Raw genomic sequence first — 13,838 nt, 5'->3', positions numbered from 1 at the left:
CAGAATGAGAAGAAATTACCAAGTTAGATCAAACACTCTAGGAAACCCTCACCCTCATTGAATTCTGGCTGTCCACCACAAAGCAGAGGTGTTTGGGTAGACAGCTTGCTCCAATGAGCAGAACATTTGCTGTTCTTGCAGAGGATCTAGGTTCAGTTCCCAGCACTCATATCAAGGGTCTCAAACCATTGGTAAATCCTATTCAAGGTGATCTTACGCCCTCTTCTGGCCTCCATGGCACCCAGATGCACATGGTACAGATAAAATCAATCTCTCTCTCTCTCTCTCTCTCTCTCTTTCTCTCTCTCTCTCTCTCTCTCACACACACACACACACACACACACACAAATAAATCAATATATATTTTTTGAAACCAGAAAGGAAAGAAGTGTTACTCCATAGAGAGCTCTTGTTTAGATTTGTGGTCTCACTTACTGGGTTGACAATGTTTCAGTAAAGACAATGTGCATGCTGAATGCATGGGCTAATTCTTCATTAATTAAGACACTTGTTGACCACTCTATCATCAGCCATTCCTGACACACCAGTCCAGTATAGCCAGAAATCCTCCCAAACTTTCTAAGTTGGCGGCACAGGAGAAGGAATGAAATTTATTTAGCTAGTGATAAATACCATTGTTTAAAAGAAACACAGTGAATAGCCACCACTGGAGTTAAATATAAACTTAACTATTGATATATGAAAATTACTTATGTCTGTATTTTATAGAGCTATAAATAAAATGCATACATATATAAACATTTATATAATGCATATTGTCACAATGTAAACCATACTCCACATTGGGTTTCTTTGCCTTTTTTTTTTAATTGCCACTGAACTAAGTAACTGGTATGAGGTGTGTGAGGATATTTTCTAGCAGGAAAGAGTAATATTAAAAAATCATGGCCAAATGAGATAAAATCAGAGTTGCTGAAGGTACAGAACAATCAAAGAATGAGAGAATTCCAAGTAACACAATGAAAAAAATATGATCATCAGGAAACGTGAACATTATGGCAGGATAGACAGATCATAAGAGCAGTGACCACAGTAAGCACAGGTACAGTCCCAGGCATCTTAAACGACCTTGAGAAATCACAACTTTAATCACCTGAAAAGCTGCTGGCATTTAAGCAGGCCCAGTTTGCTACAGAAAGATCACATATAGGGCAATGAGACAAGAGCTGGAAAGAAGGCTTCGGGCTCTCTGAATTTCAGCTTTCTCCACTGGGAAACACTTCGTACTCAGTAACTTCTGGGGCTAGAGCTGTCATTATGACTCCCACTTTAGCCTTCCTGATCCTGCACATTCCGTGCACTAGTCGAAAATAAGAAACCTTCAGATTCATACTTTTCCTCTCTGTATGTGTGGGCTCCTTTGCTTGTGTGAGCAAGTTGTCTGAATGAATAGACAAACACACCCCCTTTAAAATTGTAAGAGTTCAGCAATTAAGAATGACGCATGACTTCATTCCACACATAATATTTTATGCAGTAATTGTTTATGCTCCTGATGAAGCAACAGAGCCCAGGAGACACTTAGGGTGTGTTCTTCAGGGAGGCGCAAGCCTGTAAGTTAGGGAAGACAGTGAACCCCATGTTAGTCTGCAAATATTGCCACAAAGAAGAGGCATGTGTGGCTTAAAAGACATATTCTTAAAGGAGCAACTAAAAATAAATAATAAAACTGGTGAGGCAAATTCAATACTTCCTAACAGTAGAAGTTCAGCTTCTTGGTTAGTTTTCTGTGTTTCTGTGTGGGATATACTCTAAAGAGAAAAACATAATGTTCTAACACTGGAGAATGTTTATTATACTGAAACATGAATGCCAGAAACAGAAGAACCTTAGTTTCTACATGATCAAGTATTCTACCATCTGGCATCATAAAAAGCAGTAAAGGGTTAAAACTATGATTTCTTTTTTTCTGCTACTTAACGGGTGTTTTCAGGCATTCTTTGGGTGTCAACAGCTGTTCTGGTAACCCTACGATGACAAAACAGTGTTCATTACCAGCCAAGACACACAGACAAAATGCTATTTCAATAGACCATTTAACATCAACAAGAAGTATTGTAAGGATTACCGTCTGGGCAGATTGGAAACACTCAATTACTTCATCCTCGCAGACAAAATGCACTATTCATAAGGAAAGTAACCCAACAGCATGTATTATGGTAAATATTCTAATTAACTAAATGGTTCATGCTTTATTATGGCTCATTATTTATTATACTTATTAACAGGACTGATAGGAAAACATTACTTCATGGTTCTTGCCTTCAAACATGCATACCCACACAGAAAAAAAAATCTATTTAGAAGTGTAGTTTTAAATTTCAGCTCACAACCAATTAACGGGTTGTGAAATCATCTTAATGGTTCAGAGCCAACTTTTGAAAATGGAAATAGGAAAAAAAAGCAAACAAAATAAAGGTAAGAACGGTTTGCAGCAGAGACTTTGTTTTAGCATGCATGGGTGTCTCTCTCTCTCCAACTGCAAAGTGAAAGCTGAGGCCTAGGTCTCAATGTCTCATGTAGCCTCTCCGACACAGTCTGAATCAAGAGCTCAAGGAAATGGCTGTTCAGATCCAGCCGTGCTGGTTCCCCAGTGAAACTTCCCGGCACACAGGTGATGAGTTAACCTTTAATGCCTCCCCATCGCAGGACACTGCTAAAATGGGCTGAACCATCTAGAATCTGGGGTATTGCAAAGACTTAAATCCATCGTTACTTTCAGGTGCTTCCACAGAACTGGCAATAAACTCAGCCAGCTACATTTTCATCCTGCTACCCTGGGCTGTGCCCAGGTTGTTAGAATTACATGAAAACATCTTGCTGGTGGGTCTTCCCCCGCCCCCTCACTTACTGGTCATAAATGGTGGTAGACAACATCGACAAAAATCCCTCCTAGATAAGGTAATGATTTTTCATGTTAAAAAAAAAAAAGAAACAGAAACACACCTCTCTCTCTCTCTCTCTCTCTCTCTCTCTCTCTCCTCTTTCCTTCTTTCCCTCCTTCCCTCCCCCACTCCAGTAAATTCTAAAGTCCCTAATCCAAAGGGGAACTACTAAATAAGTGGCCTGGGCAACAGCTCTAATTTCCAAAACTCTGAGACCCTAACCTCATTGTTGAGGGGCAGGAAAATTATCCCAAAGGATGAATCAGGCCGTACCCTGAAGGTCAGAGGCCAAGAGGGATGGTTTAAGCCATGGGATTTCACCATCCCATAATGCAGGCGGTGGGGCAATCACTTCCTTTAGGCCATGAGGAGTCAAGACACCCCTCCCAACAGCCCCCTTCTCCCTTGTCCTGTCTCCTTTTCCCAGATAGGGACTTCTGTTTCAGTTTTTGTTGGTTTTGGTGGCCATTTCCCAAAACTTGTCCCATCCTTTCCACAATTACTCAAAACCAGAACTGAGAGGACACTTTCTGTTAGCCAGGCTACAGGCACACACAGCTAACGCTAAGTTATAAAAACTCACTCAAATGATTTCTTTGAGAATTACTTACAACTCTTTAAAATCACTCGGGATTTATCCAGGATGAAAGAGGCCCTGAATTTCTGGAAACAAAAGTTCTAAAAGCTGGGTCTGCAAAATGACTCAGCTGCAAAAGGAGCTTGCTGCCAACACAGAGCCAACTCTTGCGATCTGTCAGCTGACCTCTATGAGCGTACGGTGACACACACATGCAGATAAATAAATGCAATTTTTCAAAGCTCTCAAAGCTGGCTTACAATATCCCTAGTTTGCTCTGTTTGTGACAATTAAGTTGTAAATGTTACCATAAAAAAAACCAAAAAAGTTATTTTTTTTTACTTTTACAATGAATAAGGGGTTCAATATTTCTGTTGCTTTATCAGGACAGAAAACTATGTGCTGCCATGAAATTTGGTTAGCAAGAATCTCTTTCTTCCCTCCCCCCATCCCCCCCGCCCTTCTCTCTCTGTTGCCCTGACCCTCTCATTATTTTCTGTCCAAAGAAAGACTACTCAGGGTTGTTACTTTATACTTTAGTGAGGGTTACTGCTTTACCAAGAAAGTCTCTAGATTCTGTAGTAGACTGGGAAACAAACTTCTGCAAGGAAAACCATACCTCAGCCTACCAACTCACAAAACCCAAGGGACCACCTCTGATGTGTGTGCCATACACTAACACCAACTTCAATATAACTAAAGGATGTTGAACTTAGGGCATCCATTCAGAAAACCAGAATGAAAATACATTTCAACCTGGTACAATCCTGGCTTATATTTACTGTCCCAGAATAAATATTAATGCCCCCCCCCCTTTTCACTCAAGAGTATCTAGACTGAAAAATAAGCCGACCATCCTAGCAACAGCAATAGGTATAGCTAAATGATGGGGGATGGGCTGTAATGGAAAGAATTCAAAGTTTTGATTTAGGTCACACTGGGAAAAGGCTTAAGTAAGACTAGCTCCTCCTATCCTATGTATGATAATATGACAGTAGCTAGAGTTTGATAACCACGAATTGAGTGTCTGTAGAATTTCTCAGGTCTCTCCTTAAGATCTATGTTTGCTATTTCATGCCAAGGCTCTAGCACAGTCAGTGGTTATAGTATCTGTGGAGTGAATGACAATGGACAATCCATCAAATACTTCACATACTGATCTGACGAAATACCTAGTACTTCTAAAAAAATTTGAAGCTTGACCCTTCTCCAATGCTGCATAGAAGGTCAAAGACATGGCTGCAGAAAGAAAAGGTTGGGGAAAAAAAAAAGTAGGTATAGAAAACATTCTCCTAGGGGCTGGAGAGATAGCTCGGTAGTTAAGAGCACTGACTATTCTTTCTGAGGACCAGGGTTTGATTCCCAGCACTCACATGGCAGCTAACAACTGTCTGTAACTTCAGGATCTGACACCCTCACACAGACATACACGCAGACAAAACATCAATGCAGATATATATATATATGAAACATCCACCAAGTGATGCTGGATCTCCTGTCAAACAGACACTAAGATCACACCACTGAATTGGATGGCAAGACCATCAGTACCTGACTTCTTCCCTGCCGCCCGCTGCTAACAGTCAAATAATCTTGCATGCAAACAAATTTGGGAACAAGCAAGAAAGAGTAACGCTTTCATTTAAATATAAGTTACAGGATTTAAAAATAACTTGGGAGGAATTAATGCAAACCTGGATGTCAGTAAAACTAATTTTACTGCCTCAAAATTTCAAAATACAGGCTTTGCCCTATAAATAGCACATCACAGAACCACTGAACTAGAAAGCATAGTGGTTAAGGGTTTCTCCCAGAAGTCAGGCCAAGAGTCTGTCCGCTCACTGGCTGTACAACCCTGTCCAAACCCTGTAATCTTTGTCCGTCAGTCCCTACTTGGGTAAACAGAAATGACAATTCAGACTTCAGAACTTTCCTGGGAGGATAGAAGGCTTTACCTGGGGCCAAAAGTCACCTCTGGTGAAGTGTCCTGCCACCATTCAGTCACTATCTAACCATCTCATTTTAATAACAAGGTAACCAAGTACCAGGGCATTAAGTAATTAATTAAAGGATCAAGATGAGAATCTAAATGACAAATCTCAGGAATCTTTTAACTGCGCATAGCTGGAGTATTGGTTTTTTTGTTTGTTTGTTCATTTTATAGAAATATCTTAGAACTATGATCCAGAATGTGAAAAGCAAGCAAACAAACAAACAATTTATCTCAGAAACAAAGTACTTAAACTCTTGAAATCTGGACCCTACCTCCTGTATCCTTGGTAACACGACAAAGGTAAACATCAGTTTTGCCCTTCCTTAGGCCTCCTCATCAAAAGAATGGAATACCTCCATCCCTGGATAGAGATAGGATCTATACTAAAGATTAGGATAAACCATTGTCTCCTCTCTTTAAGAGGTAATCCAATTGGGTCTATCAGTTAACTGATCAGGAGGCCACCCCTTAGGAAGCTGACTCACCTAAGCCAGAGGAAGATGGGAGGAATAATTATTCCCTCAAAGAGATAGTCTCAGAAAAGCGTTCTCTATGCAGCCCGTAGGCTCAGAGCCTCTGCCATGGGACCTGCTTATTTTACTTCGGTCCCTTTTCTCTATGCTGACCAAAGTTCTAAGCATGCTTTCCCTGGGTTTTCTCATTCTTTCTCCGAAGAACCCTTTCCACTCTTCTACTACACGTATGTGTACTGACCTACATGCGGAAACATGCCAGCTTTGTAGGACTCTAATTCAAAACTTAAGGCTTTCTCTTTTCTTCTCCTTCACCAGGCGGCTGCTGATTCTCAGCCTGTATGCCCTATTGCTTTTTTTCCACAAAAACTAATATAACTGTCTTCAAGTTTCCTTCTGAATTCGTTTCTAAATTCTACTATTAGCAAGACTAAAAAACGGAGCCTGTTTCCCAGTAACAAATTATTATTATGTACAATGAATATGTGCTGATAAAAAAAAAAGCTTTTAAAAGTGCCAGCCTGACTCTAAGAAGGAGTCAGCTAAACTGTAGTAAACAGATACAGTTTTACAAAATAACACAAACACATCAAAACAAATGGGAACAGGACTAGGAAATCTCTTGTTAAAAATACTGCCTCCCCCTACACATTGTTTAAAATGAGACAAAATTTCTACTAAAGAATTCTGTTTTGTTGTTTTTAATGGGTTAATGTGTTGGTGGTGGTGTATTCAGTTTTAATTAAAGAATTTCTTTGAGTTGCTGATCAGCAAATCCTATTACCATGGCAACTTCCTTCTGATCTGGATGTGAGGACAGCACTTGTATTCTCAGGGGTGGGCAGCAAGGTATAGGCAGTGAGGGCAGGCAGATCCAGAGGACAGGGCCATTCAGGAACAGCTTAGAAGATAGGCAGGCAGTCAAGAACAAGATACAAAGATAACAGCTTCAGATCAGAAGTCAGGAGATCTGTGTAATAATGGGTTTGGGGGATGGGAAAAGGAGTTGAGGATGTCCTGTGAAGGCTGCTTGGCAAAGAGCTCCCCACACCCTTTACTTCGGCTGGACTTACACACTGACATTCCTCTGCTGGCTCACACTGAACACTGTTAGAAGCAGCAATCCCACAAAAGTGATCCCAGTACAAATGCCAGTGAGGAATTCCCTTTATCAGAGAGCCCTTAGGGGAAAAGTTCTCTCTGACCTCCATTCCAAGAATAGCTGCGTTTCTTCTGCAGAGCTTGTCCTATTCTCTGGACAGCGTGGAATGACAGAAATGGATCCTCCTTCCCTTTTTCAACAGCCACTAAAATTCTGTTCAGAAATGCATGCATTAGGTGGGTGCTTCAGTTAATTCTGATTTCTGATTTATCTGTAGAAGGTGTCTCTGGTCCTCTCTTTCATTTACTTTGTATTTTATCATAACAGAGCTGTTGTGAATTCATGTCAGAAGCAAGATGTAGGAGTCGTTTGAGAACTCTCCCATGTGCCTGTCACATATAAGCCAACAAATGTACAAACATATGTTGAATGTATAAGTACGTATGAGTAACTGAAAAGTCAAGAAGGTTGGGGACCCATGGATGAGGTCTGAGGTTTGATCTTCACCATCAAAAATTGGTAAATGATTAACATCCGAAAATAAGGAAGCTGGGTATAGTAGCACACACCTTTAATCCCAACAACCAGGAAGCTGATGCAGATAGATTGCTGAGTTTGAGGCCAGCCTGGCCTACAGAGTGAGTTCCTGGCCAGTTAGGGCTGTTACACAGAAAACCCTGTCTTAAAGAGGGAAAAGAAGAAGAAACTAGAAAAGGGGGAGGAGAAGAAAAGAAAAGGGAGAAGAAGGCTGAGTGGAAAGGTCAGCCTTAAGTGTTGATAATAAAGTCCTGAACCACCAGGCGGTGGTAGCACGTGCCTTTAATCCCAGTACTCCGGAGGGGGGGGGGGGGGGGGAATCTCTCTGAGTTCAAGGCCAGCCTGGTCTACAGAGCTAGTTCCAGGACAGTTAGGACTGTTACACAGAGAAATCCTGTCTTGAAAAACCAAAATAAAATAAAGTCCTAAACCACCAGACTAGCACATGGGACAGAAAAAGATGCATTGATGGATGGATATATGGAAAGACTGATAGGCAGACTGACAGAGACCTAAAGCTAGACTGATGAACCAGAGACCTTGCAGTGTAGAAGTAGGAAGAAACTTATGGTGAACCCTGAAGATGGCCCATGGTTTCTCAGAATAATCTGTTATCCTACAGAGAGACAACAGGAAAGGAAACGAGTTGGTCACTGAGTCTTATAACATTATTAACTAGGAAGCAGATTTCAATTCAAGCCAAGAACTGAGCAGCAGTGTCAGAGAGCAGCTGATGAGGAGGGCTATGTACTGAATAAAATAGCTGAGAAAACATTCTAGACATAGACAGAACTCAATTTGAAGTACAGAAAAGAAAGGGGAAGACAGCAAGTGTGAATGATTAGAATGGGGGGGGGGAGACCACAAAAGAAGAGATTTAAGCAGAGAAAATGCTGCATTGACGAAGACAGCCAAGAAATTGGTAAATACAACAGCCACAGGATTTGGTAATAGGATCATTTGTCAATATGATTATCCCAGCCTGAACCTCATGTATATTAACCAGACTAGGATCCCCCCCCCCCCCCGCCACACACACACACACACACACACACACACACACACACACACACCTTATTTTGGCTCTAGAATAGAACAAAGAAAAAAAAAGAATTTCCTGAGGTAAACTGGGCAAGATTTAAAAGAGCAAAGGAAAAAGAAACACACAGTTTAAAGAGGATGTGTGTAAACATGTAAGAAAGAGACCGCCTGAGGTGGAACTGACTGGGCCAGAATCCCAAGAAACAGGAAGGGGGGACCCACTAGGTGGCTGCTTTACTTACAAAGGACACACTGATCATGGGAGCTAGTTCCAACATCAGCGAACCACTGGGACTAAGAGCTGACCACACCTCCGTGCTGCAAACAGACAGAGCCCTACTTGGCATCTGCTCCCGCCTTTCAGCTCTGGATAATTTATTCTAGGCTCACTCTCACACCGAATCTTTTCCTCTCCCTCCTACATCACAACTATCTATTTTTTTTCCTAGTGTGTTTTCCCAGCTCTTTCTCAGCTGCAGTAATTAATTCGAATACACCATCACTTAACTGCCAATCAAAGCGCCATCGAGATCTAAGAAGAACAATAGTATGCCTATACGCTCAGTCTATTAATTTAAATTACCAGTTGAGTCACTACATGCCAACAATTAAGCAATGACACACACACACAGATTATACTCCCCAATATAGCTAAACCAGAGAGCTCAGAGAACAAGTTGTCCTGGCCAGCTGAGCTTTCCAGATAGCTGAAGGTTTGCCTGCAGGCAACAGAGGAGAAGGCAATGACACAAGTTAAGTTTTGATGATGAATGTTTTTCCAAACTGTTCTCTGCACTCATCTCCTTTAAAACAACACATATAAAGTGTAATTTAACCTTTCATGGGCTTTTATTACGAGCATTCACTGCCGTGATAAAACACTGGATACAAGGCAGATGCATTCTTTTGGCTCACCTCTTTATGTTTCTCCGCCTTACCTCTACCGTCTGAACACACACCCTCCTCCTTCCTCAGTCCCTCTGGACTCCTACTACAGTCTCCTGTCTGGTCTTCATATTCCCACACTTCCTATCCCTCTCCCATTCAACCTACACGTAGCTGCCAAAACAGTCTTACTAAAAACAAAACAACAAAAACAACAAAGCAAGACGTAGCATTCCAGCCTTGGAGCTCTATTTGCTTTCCATCACGCCCTTCGAGCTTGCTCCTGTATTTTCCCAACACCATCCCACACCACGCCTGCAGCTCTACCTAACTCAGGTCGGCTTCCTCTGTGGCTAATGCTCAGACCCTTTTCTCCCCCAGCCTTAGATCCCATTACCTGCCTGGATTGCTCATCCCTCACTCCTTCCACGGCGGCCTCATCCTTCGCCTTCTTCCTTCGTCCCTGTAAAGTGCCCTCCATTTCTATCTTATCATCCAGCCCATTTCCTCTCTGCATATCATTTAAATTACCCTCCCTTGCTTTTACCTGGGTAGAAGAAAATTTCTAGGGATGGAAAGATAGCTCAGTCGGTAAAGTGAACAAATAGGAGGAACTCTGAGTTTGTATTCCCAGCACCTAGGAACAAACCAAGCATGGAGGTGTCATCCCACCACTAAGTTGAGGAAACAGGACGATCCTCGGGGGGCTTGCTGGCCAGCCAGTCTAGCCAAATCCAAGAGCTCATGGCTCAGTGAAAGACCCTGCCTCAAAAAAAAAAAAAAAAAAAGGTAAAGAATAATAGAAGACAGCTGCTGTTGATCTGTGTGTGTGTGTGTGTGTGTGTGTGTGTGGGTGTGTGGGAGAGAGAGAGAGAGAGAGAGAGAGAGAGAGAGAGAGAGAGAGAGAGAACTCTCCTGTAGCACATTCTGTTAACCAGCACTAACAATTCAGAAAGAACTTCTCAAAATTGCTTTAATCCACGTGGGATTTGATAGAAATGCAAATTAGGGGCATTTACAAGTTCAAGTTCAGGCGGTTCTGAGGCATACTCAAATGTCAGAACCCTTTGGGTTATCACCTTCCATGTAGTGGTCTTGGCATTTATAAGGGTAAAGCTCTAGTCTGTCTGCATCACTGCAGGCGTCTCACTCCTAGCAGACTGCAGTGAACTGGAGATGTGGGGTGGGCTTATTCCTGTCAAGCCGCTGAACTTTCATGGGTGCCTCATTCTGCAAAGAGATTTTCTCCCATGGCTCTTCCTGTGGTTGGTTGGTTTCTCTTTTGTTTTGGCGATTTCTTGGCTCGCTGTTTCTCTTCCACATTTCTCATCTTTAGGATAAAATAACTGCACATATAAGATGAATAATCCTCAGAAGACTATATAGACACTGAGAATCTTTCCATCTCAGGCAGAACTAACTTAATAAAGGAAAACCCTGGCTTTGCTTCAAGGTTGCTACGTTCCCATTCAAACTCCATTTCAGATTAGCTCTGTGTGTGGGTATCACTACCAGAGGTTGAAACCTGGGCCTCATGAATGCTGGTCAAACACTCTATCACTGAGACACATTCCCTAGGGGTGGCTACACTGGTCATTAAGAAACGGAGTGACCTCAGGGCCTGCACTGCGTCTCCAAAATAATGACACATGCTGTTTATTTTATTGCTCTGACAATAAGTAAAACAACTTGTATCAATTACTTCGACAGTGTTGTCATACAGTAAGGACTTCTGTGCACTCTGATGGTAACTTAGGTTTTAGGCAAATTCCAGGCCCAGGTGGCCCAGGATGAACAATCTGGCTACAGTTGAGCATTGCTATTCAGTCCCAGACAAAGAATTCAAATGGCAAACAGCAGGCAGGAGCAACAAGTCTATGGAAGATACACTGTAATTTTTAGTTCCCCAAAGTTTCCTAAACATTCTGCTAATATTTTTCATGTAAACCCCTCTTTCCTCAGCCCTCATGCTCATCTTGCTTTGAAAATGCTCAAAAACAAAACAATATTTAAAAAAAAATCATAATGAGACATTTTCTGAGAGACAGTGTAGTAGACAGGAGAGCAGGGAGCTGGCTGACCTCAAAACAAAGTATCCAAGCTGAGAATGCCTAACATCTGCCACAGTAACAATACAGAAAACAGTCTATTTCTGCTCTTCGAATGACATAAACAAGAAAATGAAAAAAAAAAAAAAACCATGACACAAGAGTTAACACAAAGCACAGCCTTTTCAGAGGTGCACAGAGCTTATAAACAGGCAAATTTACTAGTAGTGCCCTTGAGTGCCACCCCTCATGGCATTCGTCAGCGTAAGATCTTTAAGTAGTTCCCTCCAGTTGCTGGAGTCACAGGAAATTCTTCCTCACACCCCCGAGAAGAACATGAGCTTCTTTAGCAGCTAACCCTGATGGGGCCTTGGTTTGCCTCCCATTCCCCCTTCAACTGATATGCTCTGGTTAGGTCCTCCCACAACAGCTGGTTTCTTCCCCATGTTCTGAGCCACTAGATCAGAGTCACACAAAACACCAGGCTGCTCTGCAAGCTGTTGGCAGCCAACAGTGAACCAAACAGAAACACTGAGTGCCCCTGTCACCCTAGTCTGGCCAAGGCATTTTATGTGGTAAAAAGAAAAATGCTGGGATTTCTACTGTATGGATTTTCTTTCCTCCATTTCATTTTCTCTAAAAAGTAATCCTTACCGTATTTTACAAGCATATTAAATAATACTGAGTCAGATAGATATTTTTCAAAAAGATCTGACCCCATCACATTAGTTTTGGTAGTAACCCAGACATCTCACACTGAACACGCTTCCTCGCTTCTCCCCACCTGCTCAACTTGGTGCACATCTTTTCCCCAGCGTTTATAAACTGCAGCTACTGCATCACTGCAGCTACCGAGAAGTTATTCACAATACTAAACAGGAAAATTATTCACTTTCGGGTCGTGCAAACCCTTTGTACTAAAGGGACCCATTTCCTTTCCTCCCAGTGTGCCGGACGATGTGGTACACAACAGAGACAGGGCCTTACTGTGGGTCAGCTTCTGACTTAAAATGGGACTTCAACATGGAATGTGGCTTCTAAGGGCCATAGCCAACGTGGGGCATGTGGCCTGAGGCGAGTCCCTTAACTTTTCTCAGCAGCTAGCTTGTCTTCTGGGACGTGAGGCCAGCATGGTACGCAAAGCCTTTCCAACTCTAAAATTAAATGATGGCTGTTGTTCTTAGAAAGGCTCTCAGGTTCTCCATGGGCAAATTGGGAAACATCTGTGCTACCACAAGGCTGGGAAATAGGAAAGCAGCTTCTAAACAAGAGCCCTCTGTGCACTGCAAACACTGCTGCTTCTACACTGCATCTATAAGGCACCTGTGGGGTGAATGCATGACCCTGATATAGAAATTCCAAACTCTGCTTGTATGACAGAAGACTCAACAGCGAGAGGCATCAATGCCCAAGCTGGGATAAGGGCACCGATACAGAGGATCTGCCCTGGAAAAAGCTGATATTGAAGAAGAGGCTTCAGAACTCAGCTGTGGGAAAGAGAATAGTATCTTCCTGACTGTGGATCTGTTAATTAGGTACCATGAGCAGAGATGACACACAGCAAAGAAGTAACAGGTCCAGAGTGGCTGACTTGTGCTCGCTGTTCTTATCTGGATCTTCCTTTATTTCTTTCCTTGTCCTTTCATTGAGACAAAGTCTCACTAGGTAGCTAAGGATTGGCCCTGAACTCTTGATTTTCCTGTCTCCACCTTCTAAGTGCTAGAATTTACAGGCTTGAGCCATCATGTAATATGCAATGGCGGGATCTGAACCAAGGCCTCATGAATAATGGACAAGCATTCTACAAACTGAACTACATGAAGTCTTTTTTTTTTTAAGCTAATAAATTTGGTCTTACTTTCTCAAAGGAAAATAACAACAAATGGAGTAGAAATCTATGTTATTCCTATTATACTGAGCTGTAAAACCAATTATATCACAAGTATTGATGGAGGTGGGTCTTGTATCTTATCTGTTGATTTCATTGGTTAATAATAAAGAAACTGCCTCGGCTCTCATAGGACAGAAAATTAGGTAGGCGGAGTAGACAGAGGAGAATGCTGGGAAAAAGAAGCTGAGTGAGGAGTCGCCATGATGCTCCCACTCCAGACAGACGCAGGTTAAGATCCTCTCTGGTAAGCCAACTCATGGGCTACACAGAATATTAGAAATGGGTTAGAACAATATGTAAGAGCTAGCCAATAAGAAACTGGACCTAGCCGGGCCAGGCAGTGTTTGAAAGAATACGGTTTCCGTGTAATTATTTCTGGGTATAA

The 13,838-nt window shown here is 42.1% G+C and overlaps 1 protein-coding gene and 1 long non-coding RNA gene across 3 annotated transcripts in view; one reads left to right on the top strand and one right to left on the bottom strand.

Annotated features, from left to right (window-relative positions):
* Positions 1-13,838, bottom strand: part of Lgr4 (leucine rich repeat containing G protein-coupled receptor 4) — a 102,278-nt gene that overhangs the window by 52,546 nt on the left and 35,894 nt on the right. The gene's annotated exons all lie outside the window — the stretch shown is intronic.
* LOC126490432 (uncharacterized) overlaps positions 13,515-13,838 on the top strand; it is a 2,820-nt gene continuing 2,496 nt past the window's right edge. The window contains exon 1 of the long non-coding RNA XR_007589187.1: positions 13,515-13,681. This is a non-coding gene — a long non-coding RNA (uncharacterized lncRNA). The remainder of the gene's footprint in view (positions 13,682-13,838) is intronic.

The sequence above is a fragment of the Alexandromys fortis genome, unplaced genomic scaffold (assembly GCF_014885135.2).
Source record: "Alexandromys fortis isolate MF-2015 unplaced genomic scaffold, M_Fortis_MF-2015_v1.1 scaffold_229, whole genome shotgun sequence".
Classification (NCBI taxonomy): Eukaryota; Metazoa; Chordata; class Mammalia; order Rodentia; family Cricetidae; genus Alexandromys; species Alexandromys fortis.
Note: the sequence above shows the minus strand (reverse complement) of the source record. Positions and strands in the feature narration are given on the sequence as shown.